General features: G+C 38.2%; 1 long non-coding RNA gene across 1 annotated transcript in view; it reads left to right on the top strand.

The window, feature by feature from the left end:
- LOC112925536 (uncharacterized) overlaps nucleotides 1-16,062 on the top strand; it is a 69,663-nt gene that overhangs the window by 10,330 nt on the left and 43,271 nt on the right. Inside the window, exons 2-4 of the long non-coding RNA XR_011994138.1 lie at nucleotides 2,861-2,910; nucleotides 7,535-7,631; nucleotides 8,246-8,351. This is a non-coding gene — a long non-coding RNA (uncharacterized lncRNA). The remainder of the gene's footprint in view (nucleotides 1-2,860; nucleotides 2,911-7,534; nucleotides 7,632-8,245; nucleotides 8,352-16,062) is intronic.

The following is a 16,062-nucleotide window of genomic DNA, read 5'->3' as shown; positions in this document are numbered from 1 at the left end:
CTGGCAATCCTGTCCCATGCAGAGACAAAAAGCTCTGGATTTGACCCCAGGCTCCATACTAATTAGCTGAATGATCTGGGTACTCCTATATGAAGAGGGTATAATAACAGTACCTACCTCATTAGACTGTTGGCAGAATTAAATGAAGTAAGAAGCCTTAGTTGTTGGCCGCCTGGGTGGCTCAGTTGGTTAGTATCTGCCTTTGGCTTAGGTCATGATCCCAGGGTCCCAGAAGAGCATCCCACAGACTCTCTGCTCAGCGGGGAGCCTGCTTCTCCCTCTGGCTCTCCCTGCTTGTGCTCTCTCTAATAAATAAATACAATCTTAAAAAAAAATTATCACTTGCCCTTAGCACCTTGCAAATAACAAGCACTTAGTAAATGTCTGCTCTCATTTCACTGTGTTTTTCATCTTACAGATCAGAGTCCTATCTGAGTGAGACAAAGTAACTTGTCATATCTGAGAAAAATTAAGTAATTTGCCTAAGGGTGCCACATATGTAAATCATGAGAGAGGGATTCAAGCCCTTAGTTCCAAGTTTGTCTAGTTCTAGGGTCTGCACATTTCACAACTCTGTTATTTTTCTGTTGAATCGCCTATTTCACACACTCTATTCCACATGGGGGAGCAGGACAAAGCTCCTAAAAGTTGAAGAATTAAAAAGTAGTACTTTTTTGGTATTACTCTGAGTTCTCTGCACTTGGAGAGACCAACACATGTCTAGGCCCAACACTTTGGTGCATGGGGCGGGGTGTGGGGTAGGGGTGGTGTAATGTGGTTTGCTCAGGGTCATGTATGTAACTAGTAGGCAACAGAACCCTGGTGGGAAGTATGTGTGGCTGCATTACCCATGCTCCTGACCACCTGCTGGACCACCCTCTGCTTTGAAAAAGCTCTCAATGTGTGCTAATGAGTTTAGTACAATATACAATTAAACTCTAAATGACAAGAACCTGGGCCATCTGCATGGCCCAGTGGCTGAGTGTCTGCCTTTGGCTCGGGTCATGATCCTGGGGTCCTGGGATGAGTCCCACATCAGGCTCCCCACAGGAGAGCCTGCTTCTCCCTCTGCCTCTCTGTGTCTCTCATTAATAAAAATGAATGAATGAATGAATGAATGAATGAATGAATAAATAAATAAATAGAACTTGGGAATGAGGTGATATTAATCAGGGTTCTCCAGAGAAACAGGACCAATAGGAGAGAAGTAGGTAGGTTAGTTGGTAGGTAGATAGATTTATTATAAGCAATTGGCTCATTATTAATGGAGGCCGAGAAGTCCCTTGATGTGCCATCTGTAAGCTAGAGAACCAGAAAAGCCAGTGGTATAATTCATTTTGAGTCCAAAGGCCCAAGAACCAGGAGTGCTGATGTCCAAGAACAGGAGCAAATGAATGTCCCAGCAGAAAAAGAGAATAAATTCATTCTTCCTCTTTTTGCTTATTCTGGCCCTCAACAATTGGGTGATGCCCACCCACATCAAAGGGAAACTTGTTATGGTTCAGGGTGCCTAGAAAGTTAGATTGCTCTCTGTAAGGCATTCCAATGCATGTTACAGGTTATAGCAAATATAATTGGTGATTTGATTTTGAATATTGAAGTCATCACAAGAGTCAATTTGGAATAATTATTATTTTACATTTTTAAAAATTTAAATTCAACTTGCCAACATATAGTATATCACACAATACTCATCCCATCAAGTGCCTCCTCATTGCCTGTCACCCAGTTACTCCATTTCCCTACCCACCTCCCCTTCCGCAACCCTTTGTTTTCCAGAGTTAGGGAGTCTCTCGTGGTTTGTCACCCTTTCTAATTTTTCCCACTCAGTTCCTCTCCTTTCCCTTATCATCCCTTTCACTATTTCTTATATTCCACGTATGAGTGAAACCATATGATAATTGTCTTTCTCCGATTGACTTATTTCACTCAGCATAATAACCTTCAGTTCCATCCACATAAAAGCAAATGGTGGGTATTTGTCTCTTCTGATGGCTGAGTAATATTCCATTGTGTGTGTGTGTGTGTGTGTGTATAATATCTTTATCTACTCATCTGAATTTGGAATATTTAAATCACCCTAAAATATAAAAAATAAATGCATATTTTCATTATATGTTGAGTTTTACCTCAAACAGAAAAAAAAAAAAAAGCCACAAACAAATCCTGGACTCTGTTTAACATATGCAGGCTGATATATTTAGGAAAGAGGTGCACTGATATTTCCCACTGCATTTGAAATGCATTAAAAAAAGTTTGTTGAGGGCAGCCCGGGTGGCTCAGTGGTTTAGCGCCGCCTTCAGCCCATGGAGTGATCCTGGAGACCCAGGATCGAGTCCCACGTCGGGCTCCCTGCATGGAGCCTGCTTCTCCCTCTGCCGGTGTCTCTGCCTCTCTCTCTCTCTCTCTCTCTCTCTCTCTGTGTCTCTCATGAATAAATAAATAAAATCTTAAAAAAAAAAAAACAATCTTGTTGGATGGCTACAGGAACAGGTAGACAGATATGTGCGAACACTCTTAGTGAAATGTTAATTCTAGGATCTAGGTGGTAGGTATACAGATATTCACTGCATAGTTTTTTCCAACTTTATCGCAGCTTTGAAAAATTTCAATAAAATTTTGGAAAAACATGAATACGTTGGATTAAATTACTTATAGTCAGACTTTTTTGAAAATAATGGTCTCACAGGAAATGAATTTGATATGTGAAAATATAGAATTAACGATGATATTGATTGCAAATTATTAAGTGCCTAGTATGTGCCTGGCAGTGGACAAAGTGTTTAGTAAGTGTTATCTAATTTAATTTAATACTCATAAGTATTTGTTTAGAGTAAGTATTGTTATCTTTATTTTACAGGTTAAGAAAAAGTGTAAGAAGTTTCCCTAACTTTGGAGACTGTGTATCCGGTAAACAGCCACAACTTAGAGTCAAACCACATCTATCTGAATCACTGAGCTCCAGGAAAGGGAAATCTGATTTGGGGACATTTAGAGATTATCCAGTTTAGTTTCCCACCCCATGTGCAAGACACAAAGAATCAATAGTGCTAAAATCCCAGAATTTCTACTCTTTGGCCAAGGCTTTTGTCACTAATCATAATGTGTCTCTAAGGGCTGTTGGGTTTTGTTTTTTGTTTTTCTTACAAAATGGATTTACTATAGGATTCCTTTAAGTAACAAATTTCCATAATGCACTTTAATATAATTGGTAGTAGAATTTCATCTATATGCTTTTTGTGAGTATCATATGTGTCATAATCAATGGCACCCTGATGCTGTAAACAGTATGTCCAACAATGCATCTTGGGCTTTTGAATGTACTTAAATTATGCATGTCCCCCTGGTGGAAAAAAGGCATGAAATTCTGAAATCATATGGATTGCATCCATTTGAGTGAAAGTGCTACCCCTTCTGATAATTCTGGAATTTTGTTTTTCATAGCTCAATTCCAAACCCACGACTTTTCTGAAACCTTTTTATTTTTCTTTTAGTTTAAGCAGTGACTGATTTACACGATGCAAACCACTTGAAAAAAAATGAATATAGAAGAGGGAACCTGACCATTAAACAAGAAAAAAGACATGTGTACATCCTCTCCTCTGCTTGCATCTCTCTCTTTACCCGAACTCATCTCTAACACGATTTCCCAAAATTCTGGCAAGGACATGTGTGGCATGAAAAAAAATGAAGGGATCCACAAAATCTTTTAGGTTTTAAGTTCCAGGCAGCTGTCCATCTACCTTAGTGCTACTAGTCTAATATTTGGCAACTTTGGAGTTAGAAGTCTTCGGTTTATCTTTTTTTTTTTTTTTTTTTTAAGATTTTGTCTATTTATTCATGAGACAGAGAGAGAGAGAAACAGGCTCCATGCAGGGAGCCTGATGTGGGACTCGATCCCGGGTCTCTAGGATCACACCCTGTGCCGAAGGTGGTGCTAAACCACTGAGCCACCCGGGCTGCCCGGTTTATCTCTTTTTGCGTGTGTAACTAGATGAGTGTCAGTGAAGCTCCTGATCTTCTGAGCCATTTCCTCACCAGCTATAAAATACTTATCTGACAGGATTATTGTGGGCATCAAAGGAAAATGTATTTAGGACTTGACAGCAAAACAACAAAGACATAAAAACTAAGAACAAGATAGTAAACAATTTTTAAACTTTTGTCATTTGTTTGGTTTTGCCATTTTCTGTAAGGCATAATTATGTTTCCATTGTATGATGAAACCATGAACTTTTATTTTCAAAACATAGAAGACAATTCTCCATGGGTCTCTTGCATACTGGCATACCTTTCAAGTGAAGTATTGATTACCTTTCCTATGGACTATCTTTTCAAAAGATTTTTGTACAGTTAACAGCCTTGAAAGACAGACAGTGTCTCTGGAGCAAAGAGCAGGCCTGCCTATTGTCTACCAAAAAAATCTGGGTTTCTAACCCCAGTGGTTTTCTCCCATAACACACTCCGTTGCCCATACAATTATCTATATGGTCTTGTCCATGTTGCCTGTGGGAAGTGAACCTCAGGAACCTGAGGTGCAAATGTGAATTCTCTGGCTCTTGCTATGTGTAGCACAGTCTCTTGTCTCTGACCCAGGAGTCTCGTGTTTTCTCTCAGCCTTCATCAAACAACAGCATGCCAGTTTGTTTGCTGGCAAGGAAAGTAAAATCTCAGACCCTTCACAGTTCTTGACAAGAAGTTGAGATGCAAAATGGAAACAAAGATTTTTCCTCCTATCATGTCTTGAGACCATTTTTTACAAAACATATGCCATTTGGGGGGAGAATGAGTAGTGTATTATAGCAATTAAACACACACTGTGGCAGAGTGTCTGGTTTCAAATCCTCTCTTTTATTTTGAATTCCCCAGAAACAGACAATCTGATAAGGATATGAGTAAAAATAGTATATTTGGGAGGTAATCCCAGTAATCATTAGTAAGGATTGAGGAAATAAGAAAGGGAAGGAGAAACAGCCAGTAGGTAATGAATTTTTCAAGCAAGTTATGGCTGTGTATAGCAAAAAAGTTACTTTTTCTTGGGAACTCCTGTAGCCAATAGAGTACTTTTGTTTCTGAGTTATCCTGCCTGAGGAGTGAGGGACCTGCCTGGGATATCATATACCAAATACCAACCCATCATTGATTGAGAGCTCCTGGGTGGAGGCCAGTGCAAATTCTACCTCTGGATTTTCTGGCCTGTCTTGCGTATAGCACAGAGTGGGCTGCAGCAGGCCCTGGCAGTTAGAAGTGAGGCCTCGGTGTACATTACATTGATAAGGCCCAAGGGGATATAGTTGCCATATCCACAGCCTTTGCTATAGACATCCTCTAGCGCTGTATTTTTGGGGAGTCACTCAACCTGGTTATGCTGCTGTTTCCTCATCTCCAAAATGGAAATTATAATAGCACCAACTACATAGTGTTTATAGAAGGATTAAAGAAATAATCTATGTAAAGCACTTAAAACAGGCCTTTTGTAAGCACTTAGTAAATATTGGCTATTGTTAGAGAAGACTATGACATTTATTCATCGGTATTTTATCTATATCATTTTTTGTAAGTTGACTTCTAATGCCTTAACACTGGAGCTTTATTTTACTGAGTGCCTGAAATTGGATTCTTACAGATTCAAGGTATATTTATGCTCACCATTTGTCAAGGACCAACATCGGCTGCCTCATGGAAAGCACCAAGAAAGATGTGTTTAAAACTTATTATTCCTATTTAAATTTCCTTAGAGAATTTATGGGGCTAAGCATTCCTGAACTCTTTAATTTAAAGATTTACTGCTTTGTCAGAGAAACTAATTAAATCTTATTTGAAGTGTCAGTAACACAGCAGCATCAGACTGGATTTTCTATTCTATTATGGGAATGAGAATATAAAAGAGAAGTGTGTGTTTTAAACTCAATTTTCTAGCATTATGTATCATTTATGTCATACTGCTGTGAATCAGCATCATAGTAACCGTGGAATTCACCAAAACAAAGCACTCAAGAATTTTAGTAAGCCTACTTAACTTTTGATTAAGGTAAAATTCTACTGTTAAGCTAAATAACACGAGTAGGAAATGACAGCTTACCAGGGAAGAGACTCCTATTTAGGGAAGCCAATTCTTCTATCTATAAATCCATAGATTTGCTTATTTCTTATTCTAGTTACATTCCTGGTCTCCATCCTTTTTTATTCTCCCCAAACAATCTGCTGGGCTTGCTCTGAATCTCTTATTTAAAGATCTCAGCCACTTTTTACCTATTACCGGAGTCTTTATATTAAGAAAATTGTCTCAAGAATTTCCCTTTGAAAAAAAGAATCCTTTTTATTTTAATTTTTGCACTTGGTCATGTAGGTATTCTTTTGTCTAAGGATATCTTAGCAACACATATATGCATATGAACAAATTAAGAAAATGATCATCTTTCTATAAATATTTTATCAGCATTTAAGCTGAAAGAAAATGAACCATAATCTTCCACATTAAAATGTTGAGTTTTAATAAGACACGTTTTGTTTTTAGCTTCTGTTTTTCTCCACACCTAAATGACTTACACTTCACTTCTATGTTTAGTTTTTATTATGGACCAAGCAGAGTAAGAAAAACCTGTAGGCTTTCTTTCTTTCATCGGTCAACTTTTTTTTTTTTTTTAATTGTAGATGTCTTACTGGCCTTATAAAACTTTTTCATGTAGGAGGTAGGATAAAGTTTCCAGTAAATTTAATCCATATATTCTAGGACAGAGTTTTTATTTCTTGAAATTTCCCAGCCACGTTCTTCCTTGCTCAGTATCAGTTTAATAAAATAAATTGCTATAGATAATATGAATGAAATATTTTTTTTCTTAAGCATAGGATACTCAGGGTATTACGGAGGAGACATTAATGAAATTCAGCACCTAACCTGTGCCTTTATAAAGAAAGTACAAAGAATTTTTAAAATTTAAATAAAGGTAGCAAAGAAGTAGAATTCAGTTAAATCTAAGCAACATTATTTCTATAATTGTACAGGTACACAAAAAGATTACTTAAACTATTTAAAAACATTTAAGGGACACCTGGGTGGCTCAGTCAATAAGTGGCTGACTCTTGAATTCGGCTCAGGTCATGATCTCAGAGGCCTGGGACTGTGTCCTCTGTTGGGCTCCCCGCTCAGCGAGGAATCCACTTGAGGATTCTCTCTCTCCATCTATATTTGCCCCTCCCCCAGCTCATGCTCCCTCTTTCTCTCTAAAATAAATAGCTCCTTTAAAAAATAAATAAAAATAAAGATGGTTAAAACACTTCTTAACATCCATAAATCAGTAATATAATTCAAGCTTATTTTCCAAAAACTTAATTTTATGCTTCCTTTATAAAGTCACAGGTTAAATGCTGGATTTCATTAATTCAAAGAAAAAGTAAAAATAGAAATTTGTTTTCAGAGAGTTTGGACTTTTCTTTGAATACCTCCTAGGACTCCATTTTGAAAATTCAACACTTATTTGTTCCTTTATTCACTAATGCTATGGTATTTATTAAGTGCTTACTGTGTGCTAAGCTCCAGGAATACCTCGGTAAACAGCAAGCTCTCTAGCCAAGAAGACAGGACAATAATCAACGAATGCCACAAGCAAAGCTCATGAGAGGCAACTGTGGTAAGTACTGCGTAGGAAAGCTGCCTAACGCTATGAGGACATGTCCTAAGGAGACTGACCCAGCCTGTTGAATAAAGGGAGGGCTTTTTTGAGGAAGAGACATTTGAACTGAGATCTGAGGGATGTGTAGGAGTCAGACAAATGTGGTTTTGGCTGCAATCTGAAGTCTGTAACTTGAGAGTCAATATGCAGAATTCTCTATTCAGATTTCACAGTTAAAGGAAGTAGCGCATCATAATTAGTGAGCCCTACCCCACTGGTTTCATCAGAGATATGCTCCCTTGACTACACTACAACTCTCTGACCCATGTTACTCTTTTAGTAATAAGACAACTGATAATGCTAGCTCTCTTTCTCAGAAGTTCCTCTAAAAATAAAATGAATAGGTTATGAGAAAGGGTTCTTTTTTTTTTTTAACATGGCATAATTATGTGCAAACACTACTTATTATCTCTATGTGATCTCCCTTTTACTTATTTTCATAAAGCAGGAGAACAAAAGGAGTTGGTGCTTTAGAGGAAATGGTTATTTGTCACCTACAACTAAAATTTCTAAGTGTTTTTACCCGGTTGCTTATTAACAAATAATTTTTAGTAAGTGGTTCCCTGATACAGCTTTCTCCTAGACAGAATGAAGTAAAACAGACTTTATTCTTCCTTGAAAGAACGACTGTAACAAAGATGTGCAATCAACATAAACAACACAACACCAAGAAGATAGGTAAATTCATTTGTTCATTTATTCATTCATTCAGTTTTTAGCTCTAAGGATCCTAGCAAATACAAGACACTAAAAAGTGATCGCTGTCTTCATAATGCCAATAATCTGGTTTTAATCAAATGTTGTGAATATGTGCAAGATAAACGTTTGATTTCTAAAACATGTACTAGAAGGAACATGAGCCAAGAAGTACTCTCTGTTACAGAAATTACAAAGCCAATGATTCAGTAAAGATTTATGCATAGACCTCAAAGCCATTGATGAATTGTGGAAGATACCTAAACTGATTATATTACTTCATTCCCCATCCCTGGCAAACGCCCCTCTGGCATTTGTCTGGATTCCAAGCCGAGAGAGAAGTATAGCTAGCAGAAGCTTGCTCACCCCATCTCTACCCAGGAACAGGGAAAGAGAATGCCCCTCGGGAAAAGGCTAGACTTCTTTGGAGGTAGATCTTCTATTTTAGTGGGAAATGGTAGGCCGGACAAAATGTACTGGAGGGGAGGTCATCTCTCCTGGTAGACCTCTGCACCCATTGGATTCTGAGATGGTTTTGTAGGAGGCAGAAAAGCAAAGCATGCATCCTCAACAAGTCACCTTACAGTCAGCCCTGTCCAATATCCTAAAAATGCCCCAGGAAGCATCAGCTCATTGCTGGTAGGTCATCTGCTTATTGAGGTGAATCCAAAAGAACCCCAGGGACTTAGGAGAGTCCTACTGACTTTGAAGCCCATAGCCTTTAGCAAGAAGAATATCATTGTCTAAGCTCAAGTTTCATCAGGAAGATGGAGGCAAAATGTGTGTCTGTGACACAATTGCCTCCTGTTTCTGCAACATCTCCTTCTTTCCCTCTTTCCCTGCCTTCACAGATATACAGAATCCTAGCCTGCCCTTTGACTGTCCCTTGTTCCTCTACAAGAGCCCCACTGAAGTTCGTCTTTCCTGGACACACTCTGAAGCTAACCAAATCTCTTGTGAACCATTGTTACTACCCTGTATTGTATTGCCTCAAGACCCATTTTTGTTTTGTTTTGTTTTTATTTTTGTTTTGCAGGGTGGAAGTCAGTAATCTGAAACATCCATTTCTGATAAATTACTAAGTGATAACATTAGGGCAATATCTGGCATATAAATGCTTCCCAAGAATATAAAAATATATGATAACCTCTGTAGGTCATCTGTATGTATATATATTCTAACAGGGGCTCCTTGGAGACATTTCTTAAACTCCAGAGAATGGCACTAAAATTTAAAAGTTGTAGCCCTCTAGGAGATTATATTTAGGGGTATATTCTCCATTTATTAACTGTATACCCTCAGATAATTTCTGCTTATGATTTGACAGACTTAATCCTATGAGGTGAATCTGATGTTATGTGAATATACCTGGAGTCCAAGGTACACTGTTGAAAATTCAAGGCTTGTCAGAGAGGTTGACTTTCTCGGCACTGGGACAAGCCCCAGAAAGAAAGATTAGTTACTTTTTTTTTTTTTTTTTTTTTGCTGATGACATGAGTTAAATAGCATATACTCAGATTAAATTTGTCATCTATTCAACACGGAATTCTTACAAAAGGCCTTCAAGCAAATATAGTCTATTAAGTGTAAAAATTGGGGAATGTTGACAGCTGCCAAGATCATGTAGCATTTACACATTTTAAATGATGTGAGCAAACAAGTCAATCTGTTTGTCTGACCTACCTGTGCCCCCTTCCTGAGAACCTGTTCCTATTGCTTCTAGCAAATGGGATGCAAGCCGTTTGGCCTCACCCTCCTGACAGCAGCTGATTGGAGCAGAGATGAAAGAGACAGCGAGAGAAAGAGAGACAAAGACAGAGAGAGGCAGAGAGAAAAAAGAGTAAAATCAGAAGGTATCCAGACAGAAGCCAATGACCTTGTGGCTACAGTGAGGGAGAACGAGGAAGAAAGGAAAAAAGGGAGCACACATCCTAATTCCACAGAGCTTTAGATTTCTTCTTCCAGTTCTGTGGGCAGTCCAGATTTGCTCTGTATCTTGATGCTATGAGATAATCTGTGTAACAGAAGAGGCTAATTTCCATAGCAGCACTATCCAATAAAAATAGAATGTCAACCATGTATGTGATTTAAAATTTTCTAGGAACTATGGTAAAAGAATAAAAAGAAATTGGTGAAATTGATTTTAATCTTTTATTTTATTTAATTCAATGTATCCCTGGTATTGCCATTTCAATACATAATCAATATAAAAATTTTCAATGGGATATTTATATCCTTCTTTTTGTACTAAGTCATATAAAAATCTGTCATGCACTTTATACTTAGAGCACAGCTCGACTTGAATGAGCCACATTCCAAGTGCTCAAGAGCTTCCTGTGGCAGGTGGCCACCATATTGGACAGTGCAGGGATAGAGCAGTGACTGGCAAGCAGCTCTGCTATCAGAGATTTCATTTCCTGGCTATCGGCATTGAGGAAGGGCCAAGTAACTAGGTATTGCCAAAGGCTTGGAAATAGAAGTTATGTATGTCACTTATAAACCACAGGGGTTAAGAAGAAAATGTGGATTGTCCATTCTTTCTGTCCCCTCTCACAGCTGATTGCAAATGGCCATGGAGCCTATTAAAGATGGCACAATGAGGAAGTTTTGGTCTTTAAATCATTACTTTGAAGAGAGCCTGCCAGCAATTGGAGATATTTGTTTTGGATGTTGAATAAGCAAAGCATAAACTTGTTTGTTCATTTGAATGGCTTCACATTTTGACATTTATTTATTTAGTTATTCATGTAGCCTATATAATATACCCACATTTTCCTATACTTTTGTGAAATTGTTTTTCTATTTCTTGCAGCAAGTGACACCCTAACACATGTATGTGAATATTTGGGCAGGCAAGGCTTTGGGGATGAGTGATTCGTCTGTGTGTATTTTATCCAGGACATTTTTAGTTTGCAGACTTTATCTAGAAAAATAAAGCACTGAAAACAGATGAGAGGAGGACATGGATAAGTTATAAAACTCTCAGAAGAAAACATGAGACAAAAACTTCATAATGTTGGGTTTGGCAATGATTTCTTAGATGTGACATCAAAGGCAAAGGCAATAGAAGAAAAAAAATAGACAAATCATACTTCAAAAAATAAAAACTTATATGCACCAATAGACTGTATTAACAGAATCAAAAGGTAACACACAGAATGGGAGAGAATATTTGCAAATTATATATCTGATGAGGGATTAATATATTTTTTAAAGATTTTATTTATTTGAGAGAGAGAGACAGAGACAGAGCACAAGGAAGGGCGGGGGGCAGAGAGAGATGGAGAAGCAGACTCCCCTCTGAGCAGGAAGCCAGATTTGGGGCTCAATCCCAGGACCCTGAGATCATGACCTTAGCCAAAGGCAGAATCAGCTGACTGAGCCAGCCAGGCACCCTAAGGGATTAATATTAATATTATATAAAGAGCACCTAAAACTCAACAACAAAACCAAACACCCTAATTTAAAAATGAGCTTGAATAGACATTTCTCTAAAGAAGGTATTCAAATGGCTGATAAACACATGCAAAGATGCTCAACATCACTAATCATGTGGTAAATACAGATCAAAGTTGCAGTGAGATGCTCCCTCATACCTGCAAGGATGGCTACTATAAAAAAAACAACCAGAAAATAACAAGGGTTAGTGAGGATGTGGAGAAACTGGAACTTTGGTGCACTGTTGGTAGGAATGTAAAATAGGATAGCCTTGAGGAAAACAATATGGCTGTTCCTTAAAAAATTAAAAATTTGATTACCATATGATTCAGCAATTCCACTTCTGGGTGTATGCACCAAAGAATTGAAAGCAGGGCCTTAAAGAGATGTTTGTACCACCATATTCACAGCAACATTATTCACAGTAGCTAAAAGGTGGAAGCAACTCAAGTGTCTATTGACAGATGACTGGATAAAATGTAATACATTATTTAGTCTTAAAAATAATGGAATTCTGATGCATGGATGAACTGAACATGGATGAACCTTGAGGATATTATGCTAAGTGTAATAAGCTAGTCACAAAAAGACAAATACTGTATGATTCCACTTATACGAGTACCTAGAGTAGTTAAATTCATAGACATACAAAGTATAATGCTGATTGCCAGGGCTTAGGGGGAGAAGAAATTGAAGAGTTTTGGTTTAATCAGTATATCTAGATTTTTCAATTTTGCAAGATGAAAAGAGTTCTGGAGATGGATAGCAGGAATGGTTGCACAAGAATGTGGATGTACTTAATATGACTAAACTGCACACTTAAAAATGGTTAAGGTGGTTAATTTTATGTTAATTTTATTTTACCACCATAAAACAAAGTTTTATTGAAAAATCTTATTTAAAAAATCAAGAGAGCAATAAATAAATTAAAAAAATAAAAATAAAAATAAAAAAATCAAGAGAAAAATGTGATCAAAGCCTTTGGAATCCCCCAAGTTTTGATGAATACACGTGGAATTCACTACTGCCAAGAATTTTTCCAACCTCAAGGTGTATAGATAGAATAAGGAAGGAATAGTTAAATAATTGCATAATTATTTAAGTTTTTTTTCCATTGCACAAATTATGACAAAGTACTAAAGGTTCCAAAGGAAGTGCGTTAGGTAATGTGTTAATCATACAGGAAATATATCTGTATGTTTCTGGAGGAAAATTCTGAATCATTGAGCTATTCAGTAATTTGTTCAAGGCCATTTGCCCAGTAGTCTAAAGTAGGGTTTCTCAGCTTCAACATCATTCACATTTTGGGTTAAATGATTCTTTGTTGAGGGGGGCTGTCCTGTCCATGGTAGGATGTTTACCAGCATCTCTGGGCTCTACCCACTAGATAATAGTGGCACCCCTCTCCTGTCAGGTTGTGATAACAGACATTGCCAAACATGTCCAGTTAGAAACCACTGCTCTAACACCACAAGGTCATCAAGGTTAGGGAGGTCTGGCTGAGCTCGTGCCTTAGAATGGTGGTTTCAGAAAATGGCTGATCAGGGCAAGATAAGGTCAATTTGATAGCCTCTCATACACTGAATTATCTAAATGAGGACAAAGATAGAAGGTTGGTCATAGAAACGAGCTCAAGTCTGACCACTCTTACTCCCATCAGAGAAGGACTAGAAGATTGAACTAGGACAGTTTCTTCAGATAATAAACACGATCCACACTCTGGTTTTAGTGATGGTTAAGCCTCCAGCTGGAGATACAGTGACTAGGAGGCAGTGAGAATAGACAAGCAGGCAGGTCACGACAAGGTAGCATAGAAAGACGAAAATCGTTCCAGTTCGGACAATTTAGAAAAGTATTGTGGAAGAGTTGTCCTCTGAGGGAGGGTGTTTTGTTTTAAATTTTTTTAAAATTTATTTTAGAGAGAGAGAGAGCATTAGCAGGGAGGGTCAGAGGGAGAGGGAGAGAGCAGTGGCACTCTACCTTGTGATCCTGAGATCACCACCTGAGCCAAAACCAAGAGTCGGACACTTAACTGACCACCCTGGTATCCCAAGGATGCTTTTTAAAAGACAAAACTCAATGATTAATTAAACTCTGAGGTTCTGGGATCATTGTGCAGCCTGGATTCACTGTAGCCCAAGGTTCATGAAGGGAGCAATCAGGTAATGAGGATGGAAATATCAGATGGTATCAGGTTGTCAAGGGCATTAAGCATTATTTGGCTGAAGCATTTAGATTTTTCAGAGGTGTTCATCACCTCTGAAGACACATTGTGGAGAGAGACTGCCACGTTTCTTCCAGAAAATATTTTTTCATTCTTGGGTAAATCCTTGACTCTGGAGTCAAGGAGCAGGGTAATTTGATTTTACTGTGTGTTGAGAGGGAAATCAAGCTATGAAATGAAACAATCTAGATATAAGGCAACTGGAATAAGAGTTTGCTTAGTAATCTTGTGAGAAAGATAGACTACCTGATACCCCAACTCTTAAAATAGAGTTAGATTATTAGATGTAATTTGATTAAGTCAAGCAAAACCAAGAACCATTCTCCTACAACTACTGACAACAATTAATGTTTATCAAGCTTCCTCTATGGACTGACATTGTGTTAAGCATTTATGTTAATGCAAGAGGATAAGGAAATAAGAGTTTTATTCACTGTCTAGTAAACACACACTACCTTCCTCTTTCAGGGCCTAGACTCACCAAATCTTAGAGGGCCTTCGAAATCCACGCCAGAGGTGGTCTCCTCTGATACTTACCTGTTACTCGTCTACCTTGTCAGAGTCTACCTGGTAACATCCAGCTGGAACCTACCTTAGTTCAGCTCAGGCTATACCTCTGACTATAAGGACTGGTGAGGCTTAGATCCTATGATTTTAGGACTTAGAGTTAGAATATCAAAAGTGTTTTGTGAACTACATGTCTCCAAAGAGAATAAAAATCTATTCTAGGATTTAATAAGCCTGCTTCTTGCTTCAAATTCAATGCTAATGATAAACTGAAAAAAAATTTCTAGTGACAGATAATTGGTGATAATGGTGATTACCGGCCTTTATAGTCTTTCACCCAAACAGATGGTAAAGAGCTTAAAAAATGAATGCTCTAAGGCATAATCTCTCCCCCTTCTTAAATAAAAGTCCCTCTAGGGTCAATGATAGTTTGTGCTTAATACACTGCATTATGTTACCCAAACCAAATGACAATTTCTGGGCAATTCGGTTCGTCTGTTAATTTGCTTAGCAATTAGCTCTGAATGGCTTTCCACTCTGAGTACATCACAAATGTAGGAACGCATCTATGCCTTATTTATTTTTCTTAGTCATTTATTTAACTTCTATAAACCTCTGTAGTTGACCATCAGGGGTGAGTCCTAGATCACAGTAGGCTCTGGTCACTTAGTAGCAGCCTCTCAGGGGCTCACAAAGCTCCTGCCTCCATAAAGGAAGCTAGCCTCTTGCAACATCCAGGGAAAAGAGCCAGGTTTGAGATCTGTAGGGGTTCCTGGATCCCTGGGGCCTTCTAATAGGATACATTTTCTGGGTGTCTTGTTTCTTCTTCTATGTAGAGTTTTAAAGACCTAATATTAAAGAGGTATCAACGTTCAATGAGAATGTACCATATATTAAACTATGAAAAGGTTCATTGAGACTCTTTCCTACCTTCTTCTCCCTTCCTGTCCCCTGCCTCCTCTCTTGGAAAGGGTATTCGGGCCTTGTGTTACTGTCTGATTCATGTGGGATGCTCTATGATGTGATCTGTCTAGAGAAAAGAGAGAATGCATTCTAGTCCTAGTAAGATGAGGATATTAATTTGTGGGAAATAAAGTCAAAGTTACATTAATGGGAAGAATATAAATTTTTATTCTATACTCCCAGGCCAATGTTCAAAACGAAATGAATAGTTGTGTTGGTAAATGTTTGGTTTCGCTTCTCTGTAGAGAGGGGGTAGGTGGGGGCTTGCAGCCAAGAAGACTCCCACTTTCCCTCCCTTCTGCCCTGCCCCAACCCCCAGTTGCTTCTCCTTCTTGGGGCAGACATTCGTAGCCTGAGTTGGAACACAGCTCTTTCCTCTTTAAAGCCAGAATACACTGGATGGCTAGGGTAGAAAGCAGAAGAGCGCCCAGGACTAGCCATCTGGATTGGAATCCCATAGCCTGTGACATCAGAATGTCATTCTATGCCTGGAGCTTCATCTTCTTCATATGTAAAATAGAGTTAATAATTCCACTGAGCAAGGATGCCTGGGTGGCTCAG

Source organism: Vulpes vulpes, chromosome 9 (assembly GCF_048418805.1).
Source record: "Vulpes vulpes isolate BD-2025 chromosome 9, VulVul3, whole genome shotgun sequence".
Lineage (NCBI taxonomy): Eukaryota > Metazoa > Chordata > Mammalia > Carnivora > Canidae > Vulpes > Vulpes vulpes.
This window is presented reverse-complemented; position numbering and strand designations above follow the sequence as displayed.